The sequence below is a fragment of the Sycon ciliatum genome, chromosome 2 (genome assembly GCF_964019385.1).
Source record: "Sycon ciliatum chromosome 2, ocSycCili1.1, whole genome shotgun sequence".
Lineage (NCBI taxonomy): Eukaryota > Metazoa > Porifera > Calcarea > Leucosolenida > Sycettidae > Sycon > Sycon ciliatum.
In genome coordinates this window covers 46,454,678-46,472,730 of record NC_088644.1, presented here as the reverse complement: position 1 = coordinate 46,472,730, position 18,053 = coordinate 46,454,678, and positions in this window count along the sequence as shown.

Here is an 18,053-nt window from a genome sequence, read left to right as displayed (position 1 = left end):
TGTTTACCCAATGCTTCCAAACTGGGATACAGCCCAAGACATGGAAGATTGCCAACATAGTCCCTATATTCAAACGGAAATCAAAGTCTCTACCCTCCAATTACCGTCCAGTTTTGCTCTTGTGTATTCTGTCGAAGGTGATGGAGACAATCATCAACAGAACAATCACAAATTTCCTCGAGTCGAACAACGTCTTCTCCACCAGACAGTTTGGATTTCGCCATGGTCATAGTGCAGCCGACCTCCTTACCAGCCTCCACCACCAGTGGCTGCATACAGCCGGGGAAAAAGGCGCAGCACGCATACTCGCCATTGACAGCGCCGGTGCGTCTGATCGCGTATCACACCCCGGTGTGCTACACAAGTCCGACGTATACGGCCTGCGTGGGCAACTGCACCAGTGGCTCAACAGCTACCTCAGTGAACTCTACCTTCAAGTGGTCATTTGCGGCCAGACATCCTCAAGGCTCCCAATTCAGGCTGGAGTCCCCCCGGGCAGTATTCTGGGTCCGACTCTCTTCCTCATGTGCGTGAACGACTGCGAGGACCACGTACCAGCCGGTGCTGACCTAGCCTCGTTCGCAGACGACACTACGCTGTATGCCAACATCACCCCCACCACCCAAGAAGATACCACCCAAGCCCTCCAGCTAGCAGTCAACAACATCTCCCGCTGGGGTCAAGAATGGAAAATATAATTTGAACCAGCCAAATCCCAGGCACTGACCGTCAGTTTCCACCGCACCCAATGGGACATGCCACCGATTGACTTCAACGGATCAAATGTGATGGAACAGGAGGAGCTCAAAATCTTGGGCATCAGTTTCGATGGTCAGCTTACCTTCCGGCGCCACCTTCGAACCGTAGCCCTCCGGGCAACACAGCGACTTGGTGCTTTGCGTAAGGCTTTCCACCTCCTAGACGTGCCCGGTCGCATCCAAGCCTACAATGCTTTTGTGCGCCCAGTGATGGAGTACTGCCCTATTGTCTGGATGGGAGCGGCCCCATCCCATCTTGCAAGACTCGACCGTGTGCAAGCCCGGGCCATCCGTGCCATCGCCCCAATGTGTTGGCTGCCAAGTCTTGCTCTTCGTCGGATGGTTGCAGCACTTTGCCTCCTGTACAAGATGCATTGTCCGGATGCGCTTCCCCTTCTACAGAGGATTCTGCCACCCCAGCAGCCCCAACACCGAACAGTCCACTACACCCGTAGTAAATTCCAGAGATGTAATGCTCACGCACACCAACTGGCCAATGAACTTCCAGTCCGTTCCCGAAACAACCTGTGTCGAGCCTACCCTCACGCAGTTGTCCCCGTCTGGAACCAGCTGCCCGTCGGAGTCTTCTCTGGTCCTTTCTGCACCAAGAACTTGCAACACTTCAAAGTTGCAGCCAACCGCTATTTGAAGACCAACGACTGGTCGTGGGCACATGACCATCTCTGATCATCATCATCATATCTGCCTCACCCCATGACTTCCAAATTCCGCTCCACATACTATTCCCAATAACGTCTGTTCTTCTTTTCTCTCCTTCTTCTCCTAGCACTGTCTGTATGTACTGTCTCTCCTCCTAACATTTCGTATCAAGTACCGGTCACTCCTTTCATTTTTCTTCTTTTTTTGGTGCGTTTTATGTCCCCATGACGTCGAGACCTCAGGTCGGCTGAGGGCAAAAAGCCTCACCATCACTATGCTCCCACTATGCAATTTTTTGTCTTTGCCTGTGAGCTGTGATCATTGTAAAAAAAAAAAAAATGACTGGACGTTTTAATTTCCAGGGTATGCCAACGCAGTAGCGGCCGTCCGTCACCTTCAACGACGTTGTAATTTTCTGCTCTGCCGCCTTGTCGTCGTGTGACATGAATTTCGTAGTGCTGCTGTTCACTTCTTCGATTTCCCACAGGCGCTTCAAGCTGTTCTGTAGGTCACCGTCGCTGAACATTGTGAAGCAGCAGCTCGCCGCTGGGTGTGCTGGTTGTACTTGGCCGATGCAGGTCCAAGCTAATGCCGTCCGACGCGCCACGGGCTCATGACTGTTACCCGAGAGCTCTCCATGCGCCATGTGAAGCTCCGGATAGTCGGCACCGATAAGCACGTCAATGTGGCGTTTCGACGGTAGCGGTGGAAACTCAACGTTGGCTAGATTTGCCTATTGCTTTCCCAGGTGGTGCCAGTCTACAACCTCCATGTTGCCTGTTGGCTGCTCGATTGTGCATGCATTAAGAGTCGTCGATGTGGCTCCGGTAATACTTCGCAGAGTGCACGATACTGGTACGGTGTGAATGGTTTCTTGCTGTCCATTCAGCTTGCTGATTGTCAGCGACATGCTGGATCCCACCAGGCCGAGTTCAGCCGTAACATTGCTTGCTATGTAGGAGCGCGTGCTGGCGTCGTCCAGCAGTGTGTTGACAGTTAGCGACCGCTTTCCGTTGGATAGCTGAACGGTAACTGTCCGAATTGACGTCACCGTCCGTACGATCCGCTACTCTCCCTTCGTTCTGTTTCCGAGGGAGACAGCACAGAAGTTCTCTGGCTGCATGGCTCCAGTCTCTCCGGAGGCGTGGGTAGACGACGCTGGAGGCGGTTGACGGGGCTTAGTGTGCAGCAGGCGATGGTGATGCTGCGTGCACCCGTCGATACCGCACTCCCGGTCCCGTGGGCAATCCTTGCCGCTGTGCCCAGTCGCAAGGCATCTATATCATGACTTGCTTCGCTTCGCGCTGCCCAGCGCTGGATTACAGCTTGTTTCTGAAACTCCGGGCAGCGCCTTATCGGGTGCTCGCTGCCATTGCAACATTGATACATGGACCTCGCGGATGGCATTTTGCCGCTGGTGTTTGTAGATGTCACAAACGTGGTCGTGCGCGGCTGCACCGTGTCATGTGCTGTTGCCGTCCGAGTCGGCTGATTTCGACTTGTCCCGCTGGTTGACAATTGGCTCCTGACCTGATGCTGCTTACTGATGCCTTTGACAGTTTCTGTGGCGACAGCAAGAACGTCTGCCTCGGCATTCAGCCACTCCAGCAGCGCCTCCACCGATTCGTCTTTTTGATGGTGTACTATCCAGCGGCGATACTGTGCCAACAAGTTTACCGGCAGCTTCTGCTGGATCCGCTGGTAGAGAATGCCTGCACCTAGCTCGGTGTGCATACCGGCATCCTTTAACGTCACAACTGCCATGTCGAGCACATCAGTAAAGCGCTCCAGGTCCTGGGCTCTACCGGATTGAATAGGTGGAGATTGTTCCAGCTCTTCCAGCCTAACCGCAAGGCGCTGGGGACTCCCACGGAAGCGTCGCTCCAACCGCCGCAAAGCAGCCTCGTATGCTGCTGCCGAGTAGCCAAGACTCTCCATGGCATCCAGTGCCTCCCCCGCCACGTACTGTCGGATCTTCAGCAGCTTGAATTCAGCGAAAAGTGGTTGCTGGTCCACACAAACGCTGAAAACAGATTTCCAGCGCTCGTATTTTCGTTTCTTTCCAGTGAACACGGCAATTTCGATCCGCTTCAACTTACTGGCGATGTTAATCTGTGCAGCTGCCGCTGGTGCAGTCCGTGGCGCAGGTCGAGCTGCGGTGCCTCTGACATATATCGGAACTGGGGTGAATACTGGGGTACGGGGTGCTTGGATGCCAGCGCTGGGTCTCGTACGGAACTGTGACGCTCCGGCAGAGATGGTGTGCGATGGTCCAGTAGACACGGGTGAGTTGTACACGACTGCACTATTGCTCGCACTCCACTGCGGTTGCTGTTGTTGTTGTTGGTACATATATGCCTGCTGCGGCCTAGCACTATTGTTGCCATACGTTGCATACATCATACTAGGTGTTTGATCAGCAGGAGCGTGGATCAGGAAGGTAGAGCCTTGTTCCTGATTTATACTTATAGCCGGAGCGTTGCTGCCCGCGGTCATAATTGCAAATGGCCCTGGCGGCACTGAACTACATGGCTGGTACTCTGCGGCTGCTGCAGATAAAGCGGTGCACGCATTTTGCGGTGGCGCGTATGCTGACGCGGTTGCCTTGGCAACGGTCGGGAAGGGTTCGGCAGGTTCCCCCACACGCTGACCACTGATCATCACAAAAGGGCTGTCCGGCTCTACTTTTACCCGTTCTCCGTCATCTGCAGCCCTGGGCAACATCACCCGCGTGTCGTCCAGGCGACCAAGAAACGGTGCATCTTCGAGCGCCGCACGCAGATCCTGAATTTCTCTGCTTTCCTCGCGCACTAACGCCAGTAACGGCGTTGCTCCTCTCAGCGGCGATTGCTTGGGACTAGGAGTCTCCCTGGTCGACGCTGCGAGGCTCGCTCTGCTGCTCCTGATGAGCACACTCCTGGCCAATTTCATGGCATCTGCATACTGGAATTCCAGCTGTTTGTATTGTTTCTGGAGACCAGCATGTCTTCTGGAGTCAGTGTCCACCACCGCTTCCATGAGCTCCAATAAGACCTTCTTGGTCTCCTGGTACGCTATCCTCAAGCGGCTCCATGCCTGTACGTCCTTGTGGTTAGGCAACTCATTTGTTTACTCTACGGTCAAATTTCTCCGGGTATTAGTGAAATCCGTTTTCAGCTCTCGCTTTTCCGTGCTAGATCTTCCAGTTTTGCAGCCATGATGGCTTCCTAAGAACCATCCTCTGCTACCAATGATTTGGAGTTTACAGAGGGCATGCAAATCGAAACCACGCGCTATCAACGACCCGTTCTCGTTATTCCGCCACAGAAAACGATGGAAGGGCCTGTCCTCTGGAGCCAGGGATATCTTGAGATACATCTCCTGGATGTTGCAGATGAATGCGACCTTGTTCTGCTGGAAGCGCAGGAGTACCTTCGGCAGCTTGGTTTGGAGTTGACAGAGGGCATGCAAATCGAAACCACGCCCAGTCAACGACCCGTTCTTTCTCAGTTTTAACGACCACTACTCAGCAAAGAACAATAAAACAACGAAGCACAACGACACACCAACGCTGATGTGGCATCGCAAATCCCGTACCGTGCACGCAGGCACTGGGTTGAAACAGAAGAAAGATGCGCTGCAAGCGTGCCAAGCAGCGAGTGAGTACACAATGCGTACTAATGCTAGTCATGGCAATGGAAGATAAAATGATGGAGATCGATCCGCGCCTGGTTCGATCGTGAGCAGAGTACGAAAAAAGCACACATTCAAACTGTGCAACAGAAGCAGAAGAGGAAATCGAAAATGAACACTGTCGTTCAGTGAAGTGCTTCTGTCCAAGGGTGCTCGCACCCGACGGGGTGACAGCGCCCCTAGTCAGACAATACAAGGCAAACGAAATAGAAATTAGCTGAGTCACAATGCGGGACTGCGAAACGAAAACCGGTGACTATGTAAATATTTATTGTTCGTACCTGCTGTACAACGTAGTAGAACGTAACAATTGCTCAAATTCATAACGCAATTTCAAACTAGCACTCGTAGAATTGTAGTTCGAATGTGCCACTCGATTATAGTAACAACGACAAAGAGATACTCTTCTAAACAAGCATCATCAGGAATGAGGTGGACATGAAAAAAACAGCAGTATAAAAGAAGGAAACAAAGCGAGGTACGTAGTAAGAGCTCCGGTAGAAAATTGCAAAGCACGTCAAGGCGGGTGCATTGCAACATATACATGACAACACAAGCACAAACGGCGAGGAGCGTAGATATTGTGCTACAGGAGTGATACAAGCACAGCTCTAGTCTCACACCTCCAGTGAGGTGTGTAGAACCCCGCGCCACTCCCAGTAAATAATAAATAATAAAATGTAAATAATTAGGGCTGAAACGATAATTCAATAACTCCTATCGATCAACCAATATCATTAACGATCGATTTATTGGTTTTATCGATTCTTGTTGGCTCTACCCATGTACCTCGAACACCAGTTTAGGAAGAACTTCCATGATACCTTTGCTATGTTCGAAATTTGTGGCACCGCACTGTTGATATCTGAATCTTGCCATCACCATCTGGCAACTGCTCTTATCTCCAACCTCTCCAGGAAATGCACCAATAAGACAAAGTCTTCTCTTCCAATCTCTTTCAAAGCCATACATCAATTGTATTGCTCTTGAAAGTACATGATTGCACTCGTATTCACTATCGGATGAATTGCAAGGGCTAGAATGCTATCACTGATGTGCATGCATGAAAAATCGTTAGCACTCATTTTGAACACTAACGATTATCGATTACACTCTTAACGATCGATATGCGAGTAATCGGTATAATTGTTTCAGCCCTATAAATAATAAATAATAAGTAATACAATTAATAACCTACGTGGAGATAATAATTTTAATATAGCTATGAACAGGATGAAGGCCGCAGACATCACGCAACTACGTTACTTGTTTGACATGTGCGCGTTATGTCCAACAGTTGAAAGTCCTAGAGGCAGTTTGTATACGTATTCATAAGCCTGTTTTGTGTAAGCAGAAAGAGCCCCTTGTTGCACTGAAGTTGTATTCGTAGGTTGACACTTCGTTCAGTGCCTTCTCGCCTTTGGTTATGTAATCTTGTTACCTTTTTTGCGTTTCCTTTAGTGGTTTTATTGCACTTGTATCTTGATGGTATTTCTGACACCTTTCTACTTACAGTACTTGACTTCAGTTTCTTTGGTTGTATCCTTAGTTCCGTTTTTCCCACTGATGATAGGAACGCGAAAATCGATTCTGGGTTTTCAATAATATTTTTGTTATAAAATACACAGTAATACATGTCAAACAAGTAACGTAGTTGCGTGATGTCTGCGACCTTCATCCTATTCATAGCTATAATAAAATTAATAGTAAATAATATGAAGTAGTGGTTGCGACTTCGGCGATGATTTGTAAGAAAGGGTCAAGTGTCAAGTAACGTCGGCGGAATAGCGCGAGCTCCGGTGTGGGGAGTGGACCCTTTCTTACAAATCATCGCCGAAGTCGCAACCACTACTTCGTACTGTTGTGCCCAGCGCGGGCTTGCGACTAGTTGGTTTGGAGGTGACAGCGTTGCGAATGACCGAGGGTCCTCGACGTCTGTCTCACCGTCCAGGAGCGACACTGACTCACGCTGCTACTCAGGTAGAATAAGGACACTTTTCTGGTGCCGCTGCACTTCAAGATCAGCGCTGCAACTCGCCATGGTGATAATGTGGCTGACGTCATGTTACCAAGGAAAACATGGCGTTTGGCCGTGTTCGCCGCACTCGAGCGCTCACCTTTTTTTCACAATCTGGTTTTGAAAAATACTTCAAGTCTTTTGCAGCACTTTTGGAGGCCAGTCACATCGCGATCTGTACGAGTATCTTTATCATGGCCATTGTCTTGTGTCGTTTTGAGCTCGAATAGCTTTCTCTGATGAAGGATTCAAAATATATCATGACGTTCTCTTTTATCGTGGGCATGAAGCTCCCCACTCGCAGCGGAGATGACATCGGACGGAATAAATGTGTCGAGTCCCGAGCAGTTCTGCTGACAAAAGTGATTAGCTCCTCGCGACCTGGGCATGTGAGGACTACAGTTCTAGTTGGGCAATACCCCACGGACACATCTAGCTGGAAGCGCAGAGTCGATTGAGAAAAATGTCATGACGTTCTCTTGTATCGTGGGCATGAAGCTCCCCACTCGCAGCGGGGATGACATCGGACGGAATAAATGTGTCGAGTCCCGAGCAGGAGTTCTGCTGACAAAAGTGATTAGCTCCTCGCGACCTGGGGCATGTGAGGACTACAGTTCTAGTTGGGCAATACCCCACGGACACATCTAGCTGGAAGCGCAGAGTCGATTGAGAAAAATGACCAAGATCATAAAGAAGTCTTGTTTGCTTCCACAAAATGTTTTAGTAGCCGAGTCCACGCACTGAAAACTGCACTTGCATTGTTCCTGTCCAGTCGACTAGTCATACAGTACATCAGTGCATGCAGTACAGAGTGCACTTGCAAGTCACAACGACACGAGCATAGTCGCGTGTAGTCTACCAGGTGTACAGACTCAGTTCACAGTTGTGACCAGCGATCGCGCGTGGGAGTCAAGTACCCTACTCAAGTGCGCATGCTCGGCTCGCTGCATGCACTGTCTGTAGATCTACAGCAGATTGCTGGTGTGATGCACTACATGTACAGCGCAGTCATTTATGTGTAAGAGACAATGTCGGCTATTTTGAAACGGCAATGACAGCTTCATCCATAAACGCGGAGCGTGGGGAATGTCTTTGGCGAATGAGAGCTGTTGCATTGGCTAGCTGTACATCCCAGCAAGCGGGAATGTGCTGGATATCGATACTAAACACCCGTTCATCGCGGTGGTGAGTCTGAACAGACCCCGAGGTACGACAGCTTCGTATACTAAATGTGTACAGTGCGTATAGTGAAACAAGTCGATACTGGTTTCCAGCGAAATGTTGTTATCTATGTACAATATCCACCAATATCCTTTATCTAGGGCCCAAAGGCTATCCAGTTCACCAGGATTTGTGGCCTTACTATTTTTCGTTTTCTCCGCGTTTTGGGTTGAAATCTGAACATAAAAAGTAGCACTGATGACGTCATTCAGCTCATAATTTAAATTTGATATTGGAAATCGATGACAACTAACCCAATGTATCACCACAGAAAATTTGGTTGAAAAATATTAATGTATGCCAAAGTTATTACCAATACAGGTTTTGTACACACATGATCACCTTATTATACCTGAGTATCTGGTGTTCACGAGGTGTTTGTCGCGCTGGAAACGGAGCGTCTCTGTAAGTTTGTATCCCTGGTGATGTTTGTGCCTGGAGAGCGCTATATAAGTGGTGCTCTTCAGGCACAATTTTCCTCAGCCTACTCAAGCTCAACTGATGAGGGGCGAATTCCCCGAAACACTGTGTATTGAGCAGGGAGTGGTGCTTTCTTGCAGGTTTGCCGAGTCGAAGGTTCGATGGACTTTTCGTGTGCTCTGGATGGCAGTCGTGAGTCAGTCAAGTGTCAAGTAACGTCGGCGGAATAGCGCGAGCTCCGGTGTGGGGAGCGGACCCTTTCTTAGTAAATAATATATAAGTTGTATTGAATGCCGGCAAAACGGACAGGTCAGTTCTACAACATCCCAAGCATAATGCTGTAGGTAGCTGAGTAAAAAGTAAGATTGTGTAGACCATGGACCATGGCAGAGTGTGGAAAAGCATACTCCAAAAAAATGGTACCCAAGGTACGTGAAGGCATGCATTGCCCACACACATCTGCCGAGTGTATGACCCAGAACGCATGTTAGAAACTAATAATATTATGGCGCACAAGTGGTATTATTGCAGGTGCCAGCCACTGTTGTTGTTGATTTTCGGGGATCGCTCCCTGATGTTGATGGCCTCACGGATCCTTCTCCTGGGGCGGTAACGCTCAGAACCAAGAACCCGGATACCCGAAAAGGTCGTTGCTCCCAATGGTAATGGTTCAGATGCATGCTTGGCTGGAAAATGCTCACCCAGCGCGGTGCCGCTCACTGTGTTGCGTGCGTCGTCGTTGTGTTCTTTTGTCCTTGTAGCGAGGCTGCGGTAAGTCTCTCGGACATATCTATCACCAAATTTGCACTCGAGGTGGTATACAACGTTTCGCTCTGTGCATGCTTCTGAACCGGACATGCAGGCAACAGAAGCAGCTTTGGGCCGCCCCCGTTTACCGGGCTTGGACGGGTCTACATACGTGCGGCATGGTGGTTTGCTGAGGGCAGACGTGCAAATCATCGAACTTAGACGCCGGGAACTAGACTACGTGACAAGGTCACTTGGAACACCCATGTAAACATTATATTTGGCTGGCCTGCACAGGATCTCGAGTGAACGGAGCATGGTCAGGCTGCTACAGGCATTAAGGACGAGGAGGAATTTCGTTTTTTGCTATTGCTTAGTTTTGAGATTCTAACGTCATCAATTTTTTCCCGCCCACGAAAAGGATGAACTAAGGCGCCATTATTTTTGCCTCACCGTCGCAGAAGCTCTTGTGCAGATTATCGCACATGTATTCAATCTTTCTAGGGGCTCCCGTAAGAAGACCATAGGTCAGTGGGAAACACCCTAGTAAAATAAATAAGTTTGCTCCCACACTGGAGATCGCACTATTCCGCCGACGACTTGACACTTGACTGACTCCCGAATGCCATCCAGAGAACACGAGAATGACAGTGGCTGACTTCCATCGTGAAGGTAATGTGCCGGAGGAGAGGGAAAGGTTAAAAGGAATGGAGAGTGGGCGGGCAATTGAGTAGCTCAGTTTCCTGAGAATCTCATTGGTGAACCTATCAGCTCCGGGGGATTTGTTCAGAGGCAGTCTTGCAATGTACTTGTGAACATTCGATGAGGTGATGATCAGGGAGTGCAATGTAGTGGCTGGTGGAGGTAGGGAGGAAATAGGGGGAATAGGAGCATCGGGGTCAACCTGTAAGCCAGCCCTGGCGACGTGGTGGTTCAATAAGTTACCAATGGATGCCGGGGAGGTGCTTGTTCGACCATTGGGGCCCACCATCTTCGAAGGTATGCTGGTAGGATTTCGCAGTTGACGAATGAGCACAGGGAGGGATGGGGGCGATGGTTTGTGGGAGACATCGTGGCACGGAGGTTGCGGATGTAGCAGCGATGGCAGGATCTGGACAGGCGTATTACATAGGTACGTTGGTGTTTGTTTTTGTTGAAATTTGTAGGGGATGGGTATTTCCGGTAGATGCTGTAGAGATCACTCTTGACTTTAATAGCTGCTTTCAGACTTTCAAATATTCTGAAGTTCAGGAAGCGCAGAACGAAGATGATAATTATGTCCTTTAAATTACTAATTGTAGCCATGAGGCATTCACCCATTGCGAATAATTCTCTAAAACAATCACAGATTCTGTTCGAAAAGCATTGACATTTCCAGAACCTTCAAACCTTGTGGCATGCACTTCCTTTATTTCTGCTCCATTTTTCATGAATTGTTGTCAACATAACGATACATTAATTTTAGGGGTGAAACAATTATACCGAGTACTCGAGTACTCGCTCGGTTTTTTCAAAAATAATCGTACTCGGAATAAATCAGAGTACTCGTTCATACATGGTACATGCATTTACTACAGAAATCTGCAGTTTCAGGGCAGCAGTCGGCAGATGGTGATGTGCAGGCTGTGTGGTGAACATTTGTTCACGAGTAGAGAGAGCCCAAATGACCCACCAACCAATACACCCGAGAAAAATGACTGCTACTCCGTTCAATCAGGGTTGTATCATGTTATTTTAATGCCCTTGGTGTTCAATCTTTAGGAGATGAAAAATACTCGAATACTCGAATATTCGATCGGAGAAAATCAGAATACTCGAACTCGGGATCTCAGTGCCAACTTTCACCCCTAATTAATTTTAAAACGAACCATAAAGAAGACCGAGGATTTTTGAACCTTTTCTATTGCCATGATCTGCCAAAGACTATGAATCCCTGGGGAAGTCCCAGTTTAGGTATACTGTCATATTCAGTTCACATGCAATTTGTAACAATTCAAGCCAGTATATTGTTCATTCTTCGGCGGCCAGTTATTTGTCTGCATTGTCAAACTATGCATCGTTAGAAATTGTGTTTTCTTAGCTTTGCAACAAACCTCTTGCTTGACAATAGAAGAAAAATTACGGAGACTATATTGACAGTGGTGTATGTGAACCGTGCAACCTAACCCGGTTGCATACGAATCATGTTGTGTTAAGGAGTCTAGGTTATTTCTGAAAACAAGGTCATGATTCGGCCTTATAGATTAGAACTACATTATCCTAGACTCGGTGTTTTGTGCACTACCCGGAACATAGCAAGAGCAACATTGTCTTTGTGCTTTGGCATTTGTAGATATTTGCACGGTAATCAGATCCAGAGTTTAAGTGACGGTGTGTTCTCTGGTCTACCAAACCTCCAAGCAATGTAAGTATTCTCAACTGTACCACTGAACGCAGAGAATAGGAATTATACCTGTGTGTATATAGAGTACTGCTGGATACGTGATGAACAAACCTCGATTATATGTGAGTATTATTATCTGCTGTAGTGATTGAAGGAAACAGTTGTAAACGCAGTGTGTGAAATTGTAGTATCCCTGCCGGACCAATACGGAAGCAGTACGGAACTAATACGGTGCTTTGCCTGATGTATATGTAGTGTATCTCTGTATGTAAGCGTACGGCGTCTGCTGCATAAAAGCGGCTGCGCATTTCTGTTTTGATGAAAAAAGATTAGATTAGATAGAAACGAAAGCTAACTCGAAGAAGAAGTAGTGAACCTCTAGGTGAGCACCGGAGAGAAAGTTATTTATTTTGCCTCTTCTTCTTTCACTAATAATTATATCTCAGGTGTGTACCTGAAAGAAATAGAATAAAAGATAACTCGTGTTAATTGCACCGCGCCTACCACTCGGCTACCCATTACATTGGTGGCAGCGGTGTAGTTTTAAATAAAACAACGTGATTCGACCCCAGACCCCGATGGCTCAACCCGCTACAGCTCCGTGCGACGAATCAAGATGAGAATCATGTTTCTTGCCTTCCTGGGCTTGGCCCTGCATATTAGCCTGCAGCACAGTCAGGATGCTAGCGTGGATCGCCCTTCTCGCCGCACGGCACTCACTGGAGACTCCGATGGCGATTCCAAGCGGCCCGCTACCTACATGTATACTACCGGTGGTGATGGCGAAGCTGATGAGGACGACAACAGGCAGGCTGCTTCCCAAGACAAGGAGGGTATTCCCCAAGACCAGCAGCGTTTAATTTTCGCCGGAACGCAGGCGGAAGCAGGAGCCCACTCTTCATTTGGTACTTCGCCTCCGTAGTGGGATGCAGATTTTCGTCAACACTCTTTCTGGCTAGACCATCACTCTTTACGTCGCGCAAAGCGATGCTATCGACAATGTGAAGACCACGATTCAAGACGAGGAGGGAGGTCATTTGTCTGACGCCGAGGTAGCCGCTCTGAGTGACCGGCTCAACCAAGATGAAGATAAAACCTGGCTTGCCCTCCGGCGTAGCTCCAGCAACCGCTGTGGTTACTAACGCTGATTCTTGGTATGGCATTTCTTTCCTCTCTTCCTTTAGTCTCCCTGTTCTTTTCAGTCTTTCTTTATGCGAGTGTGTGAATCCAGTTTAGTTTGGTAGGCGTCTGATCATGGTGAGCCACGGTTTACCCAGCTAACGTTGGACAATGTGTGTGACACCGCCCCTTATAGTTATAGTGTATTCAGTTCCGTTTCTGAACTGCGATGTTCCTGGCGGGTTGTGCCAGCGTTGTGCAGCAAGAGTGATGTGGATTTTCAGGTCCTATTTGAAGGACAGTTCTTTCCCCTTTTGACCCCGTGAGATCGTGTGAACCTGGTGTGCTTCTACTTTATGATTTGTTATCAGTTCATTTATTCTGTCTACTCTAAACGTTATCATTTCCCATATAATTTGCCATCTTCCGGTTGACGCTGTGTTCGTAACTCTTCACTCATTTTTTGAAAATAACGAGGGCGTGATTATCTGTAGGAAGGGAGGGTGTAGTATCCCTGCCCGACCAATACGGAAGCAGTACGGAACTAATACGGAGCTTTGCCTGATGTATATTTAGTGTATCTCCGTATGTAAGCGTACGGCGTCTGCTGCATAAAAGGGGCTGCGCATTTCTGTTTTGATGAAAACAGATTAGATTAGATAGCAACGAAAGCTAACTCGAAGAAGAAGTAGTGAACCTCTAGGTGAGCACCGGAGAGATAGTTATTTATTTTGCCGCTTCTTCTTTCACTAATAATTATATCTCAGGTGTGTACCTGAAAGAAGTAGAATAAAAGATAACTCGTGTTAATTGCACCGCGCCTACCACTCGGCTACCCATTACAAAATGCGTTGCTATTAAGCCTCGTATTCTCGTAAGTGTCAGGAATGAACGAGCACACGGCACGAGGACAACTGCTTTTTCTTAACGGTATATTTCACTTGATCGAACATGACTACCAGATTTGTGAAGCAAATGACAGCGTAGACAGTAAATCGCACACAGCGCATATAGTGTATACGATGCATGATGCATCAGCGATAGGCGGAGTCGAAATACTTCGAGAAGTGTTGGAGCTAGGTGTCAGGTCTCCGAATGTCCCAGTACTCCTTGTCAGTTTTGTGCAAATTTGTGGCAATCACTGACCTTATAAGATCTGGTTACGTTGACGGACAGTTAGTCAAAACTCGTAAAAAGAATTGTTCTCCTTTTTCACCATAATTTACTAATAGGCTCACCATCCGAGTTGAATTTTTCCTTATTCTTTTTTTTTTCTTGCCAAAGTTGGCTATCACCCCTCTCTCGCACTTTGCCTGCCAATTAGTGATGGACCACGAGTTGAGTGTAATAATTTAATAAAACATTCCTCTTTTATTATTTTTATTTGTTTTATTTTAAAATAATCGACGTGGAGACAACAATTTTATAATAGCAATAAAGAGAACAAATTCTCCTGGTTCGCCAAACTACAACGAAGGCATACAGTTTTCCAAAATTAATTTTCACACTTTTTTAAGAGAACACAATAAAGTGCTAAATATGAAATGAGTGCTGTGAACCCTCTGGTTCTCTAAAGTGTCAGGAACGAACGACCCCACACAGCACGATGACAAATTTTTATTCTCAACAGTATATTTCACTTCCATTGACTAACTAAACAATGAATGAATGAACAACTGAATAACTAACACTAAAACCACCAGGTAGTTATAGCGTGAAAATGACAGCGTGTGAGAGAAAAGCATACACATACAACATACAACTACAGCGCACACAGCAAACCGCACCTAGCGCCTGTGCAGTATGCCACGTCGTAAACATCAGCGGTACGGCGGAGTCGGGATACAGCTACATTGAAACGAACACAATGTCACAAGCGAGAAGGCCTTTCACTCTCGAGAACTTGTCGTTTCACAACATTTTCCCCGCCAAAGGGCTTCTCAACAACTCACAAGTCAAACGATTCGGGGCTTACTACGCGTCATCTTCTGCCACGGTGGTGGCCATGGTAGAATATCACTAATGCCCACCACTTCGGCCAACTCGATTTCGCGGAGCTTGCCGCTGTGGGCTGTTGCACACGACACTGTCACCGATGCATTGAAACGAACACAATGTCACAAGCGAGAAGGCCTTTCACTCTCGAGAACTTGTCGTTTCACAACATTCTCCCCACCAAAGGGCTTCTCACCGCCCTACAACAACTCACAAGTCAAACGATTTGGGGCTTACTATGCGTCATCTTCTGCTGCGGTGGTGGCCATGGTAGAATATCACTAATGCCCACCACTTTGGCCAACTCGATTTCGCGGAGCTTGCTGCTGTGGGCTGTTGCACACTACACTGTCACCGATCCACTTTGACATGGGGCGGACGATGGACCAGACAACACACAACCGATAAGCTTGCAGATCTTGGCTGTCACTCATGACACCATTACTGGGCCACTGCCTCGTGGGGCGGACGCTGGACCGGATAACATACATCTAATCTCCATGTTCCACACAGTCTCGCCGCTCACTTTTTCCGCGTTAACTTCTTCCATGCTAACCAGTATCGCCCTTCGCATTTCCTTAGCTTCTACGCCTTGCGCTTCTACGTCTTGCGCTTCTACGTCCTGCGCGTCTACGTCTTGCGCTTCTACGTCTTGAGCTTCTATGTCTTGCGCTTCTACGTCTTGCGCCTCTACGTCTTGAGCCTCAACGTCTTGCGCCTCTACGCCTTGCGCTTCTACGTCTTGCGCTTCTACGTCTTGCGCCTCTACGTCTTGCGCCTCTACGTTTTGCGCCTTTACGTCTTGCGCCTCTACGTCTTGCGCCTCTACGTCTTGCGCCTCTACGTTTTGCGCCTTTACGTCGTTCGGCCGAGACTCCTGCTGCTTCTGAGCGTCTCCGACCGATGTCGCCATGCTCTGTACTGACGCAGTGGGCCTTGGATCTGATCCTCCCACTGGCTTCAAGTACTCTTCTGACCGCTGCTTGTCTGTAAGCAAAGTCTTACACGCCTTGTCCGGCGTCCTTCCGGGCGAGGCAAGCAAATCTCGCTTTACTTCCTCATAATATGTACTGACGGCGATGCTCTCGGCCATCTTCTTGAGCTTTTCGTTAAACTCTGCGCGGAGCGCACACTCTTGCCGTCTAGCACTGCGCTCTTCAAACTCCTCGCTCTGTCGGAGCCTCTTCTCCACGTATTCTCAACCTATCGCCTTCAAATCCTTACCGAATTCCGTTGGCGATAAAGCTGGCTTCAATGATCCATAGTTCCTGTGCCATGCTCGCTTCGTATCCTGGCGTGGTCGCCAAATGTTGTGAACCCTCTGGTTCTCGTAAGTATCAGGAACGAACGACCCTATACGGCACGAGGACAAATGTAAGTTTGCAGCGTACGGCAAACCGTAGTTATCGCTGACAACCGAGCAGCAGGCAAAAGCCACGTGCGTGGCTAGGCGCGCAACAATGGGGGTGTCTGGCATGCAATGGCGGGCAGCCGTACTGGGGAAAGCCCAGGCCGCAGTACGAGTACGCCCATATGCGCGGGCGAGACTACTCCATATTTGCATAAAGGTATCAGCGCTACTAATGCAATGTTTACTACAAGCAGGGCCCATGGCGCCTAATCTCTATATTAGGAAGCAGTTCCTTTCATGGCACGAAAGGACTCCAGCGCGCGTACTAAGCCTCAGCCAAGGTACAGTACTAACCGAGTACGCAAGATACAATGTAGAACAGGCGGTGTGGCGGAGCAAACATACCACGTATGGAAGAGGCGAAGTCCCCGGATGCCGCCCGGTCCACAATGACAGACACCACCATGCTTATATGGGAAATAAGGCGCGAGAGCCCACCAGGTTAGGCGGGCCGCATAAGCACGTGGCAAGCGCAAATAGCGTAAGACGTACCTACGAGGCCACAACGCGAGAGTACGGCAGCATGAGCAGAGTACGAGAGTACGATGCCGGATCAACGCAGGGCGGACCAAGGTGTGGTAGTGCCACAGCACGAGGCACCTCACCAGTTGGAGGTGGCGAACGCAGGGACAGCATCAATATTGGCAGCTAGCAGCAGCAGCAGATGGGCGTGATTTTTTTGTTTCAGAGCGTAAAGTAAATTATATAAAGTACAGTGTAGCAGCAATTATTATATTCTGTGGCAGTCGTCGGCATGCCGGCAATGGAGCTGTCCCCAGCACAGCTGAGAGCCATCAGCGAGGCTGCTTCCTCCGCTGTCTGGGCCGCGTGGAACCAGCTAGCGGGCCCCAGTCAGGCGACCGATACCTCTGCGGCGGAAGTCCAAGGTATGGAACATTAGCCAGTGGCGATATAAGAATGCCCTCGTGTGTAGCACATGTGTCTGCGGATTCCATTAGAAAGATCATGAACATTGAGTATGTAGAGCTGGCAACACTATGGCCAAGCCGCAGTGTAGGAATGGAGCCATCCGCTAAACGCTTCCGAGTTGACGAAAACGCTGCTGACGCTTCAGTACTAATTTCTACCGTGTCGACACCCAGGCGTAAAATTGAAAATGTCACCGACTGGATCGAAGCCTGGTCGATCTTTAGGGTCATTGCTAGCGAGGGCGCACCAGGGCATGTGCTGGTACATGGTCTCATGGAGCGCCAGCTAAGGGTAGTACAAGCGGCGAAAAAATATCGTTTTGCTGCGGTGCAAGTATACGACACTCGGTTGCGACAGGCGATGTCAAGAGACCACAGCATCAGCATCGGTAATCTACACATGGAACTCTTCACGCAGTCCTTCACCGGCCAAGCTCTGCTCGTGTGCGCTAAATGTAAGAGGACAGGCTACTCCACCGTGGCATGTGTAGCGAAGCCTTCACTGATCGCGCCTTTTCGTGCACCCACCTCTGGGCCCAGCGGAAAGCCGATCTGCAAAATGTTTAACAAAGGGAACTGTACCTTTTTCAAATTGCAGCTACCAGCTCAGGTGCATGTTCTGCAAGGGAACACACCAAGCAATGGAGTGTCCCACCCGCACTTCGGCCTGAAAAGCCTCATTACACTCCTGTACAGCAGTCATTAGTTCGCGAGAACGCTA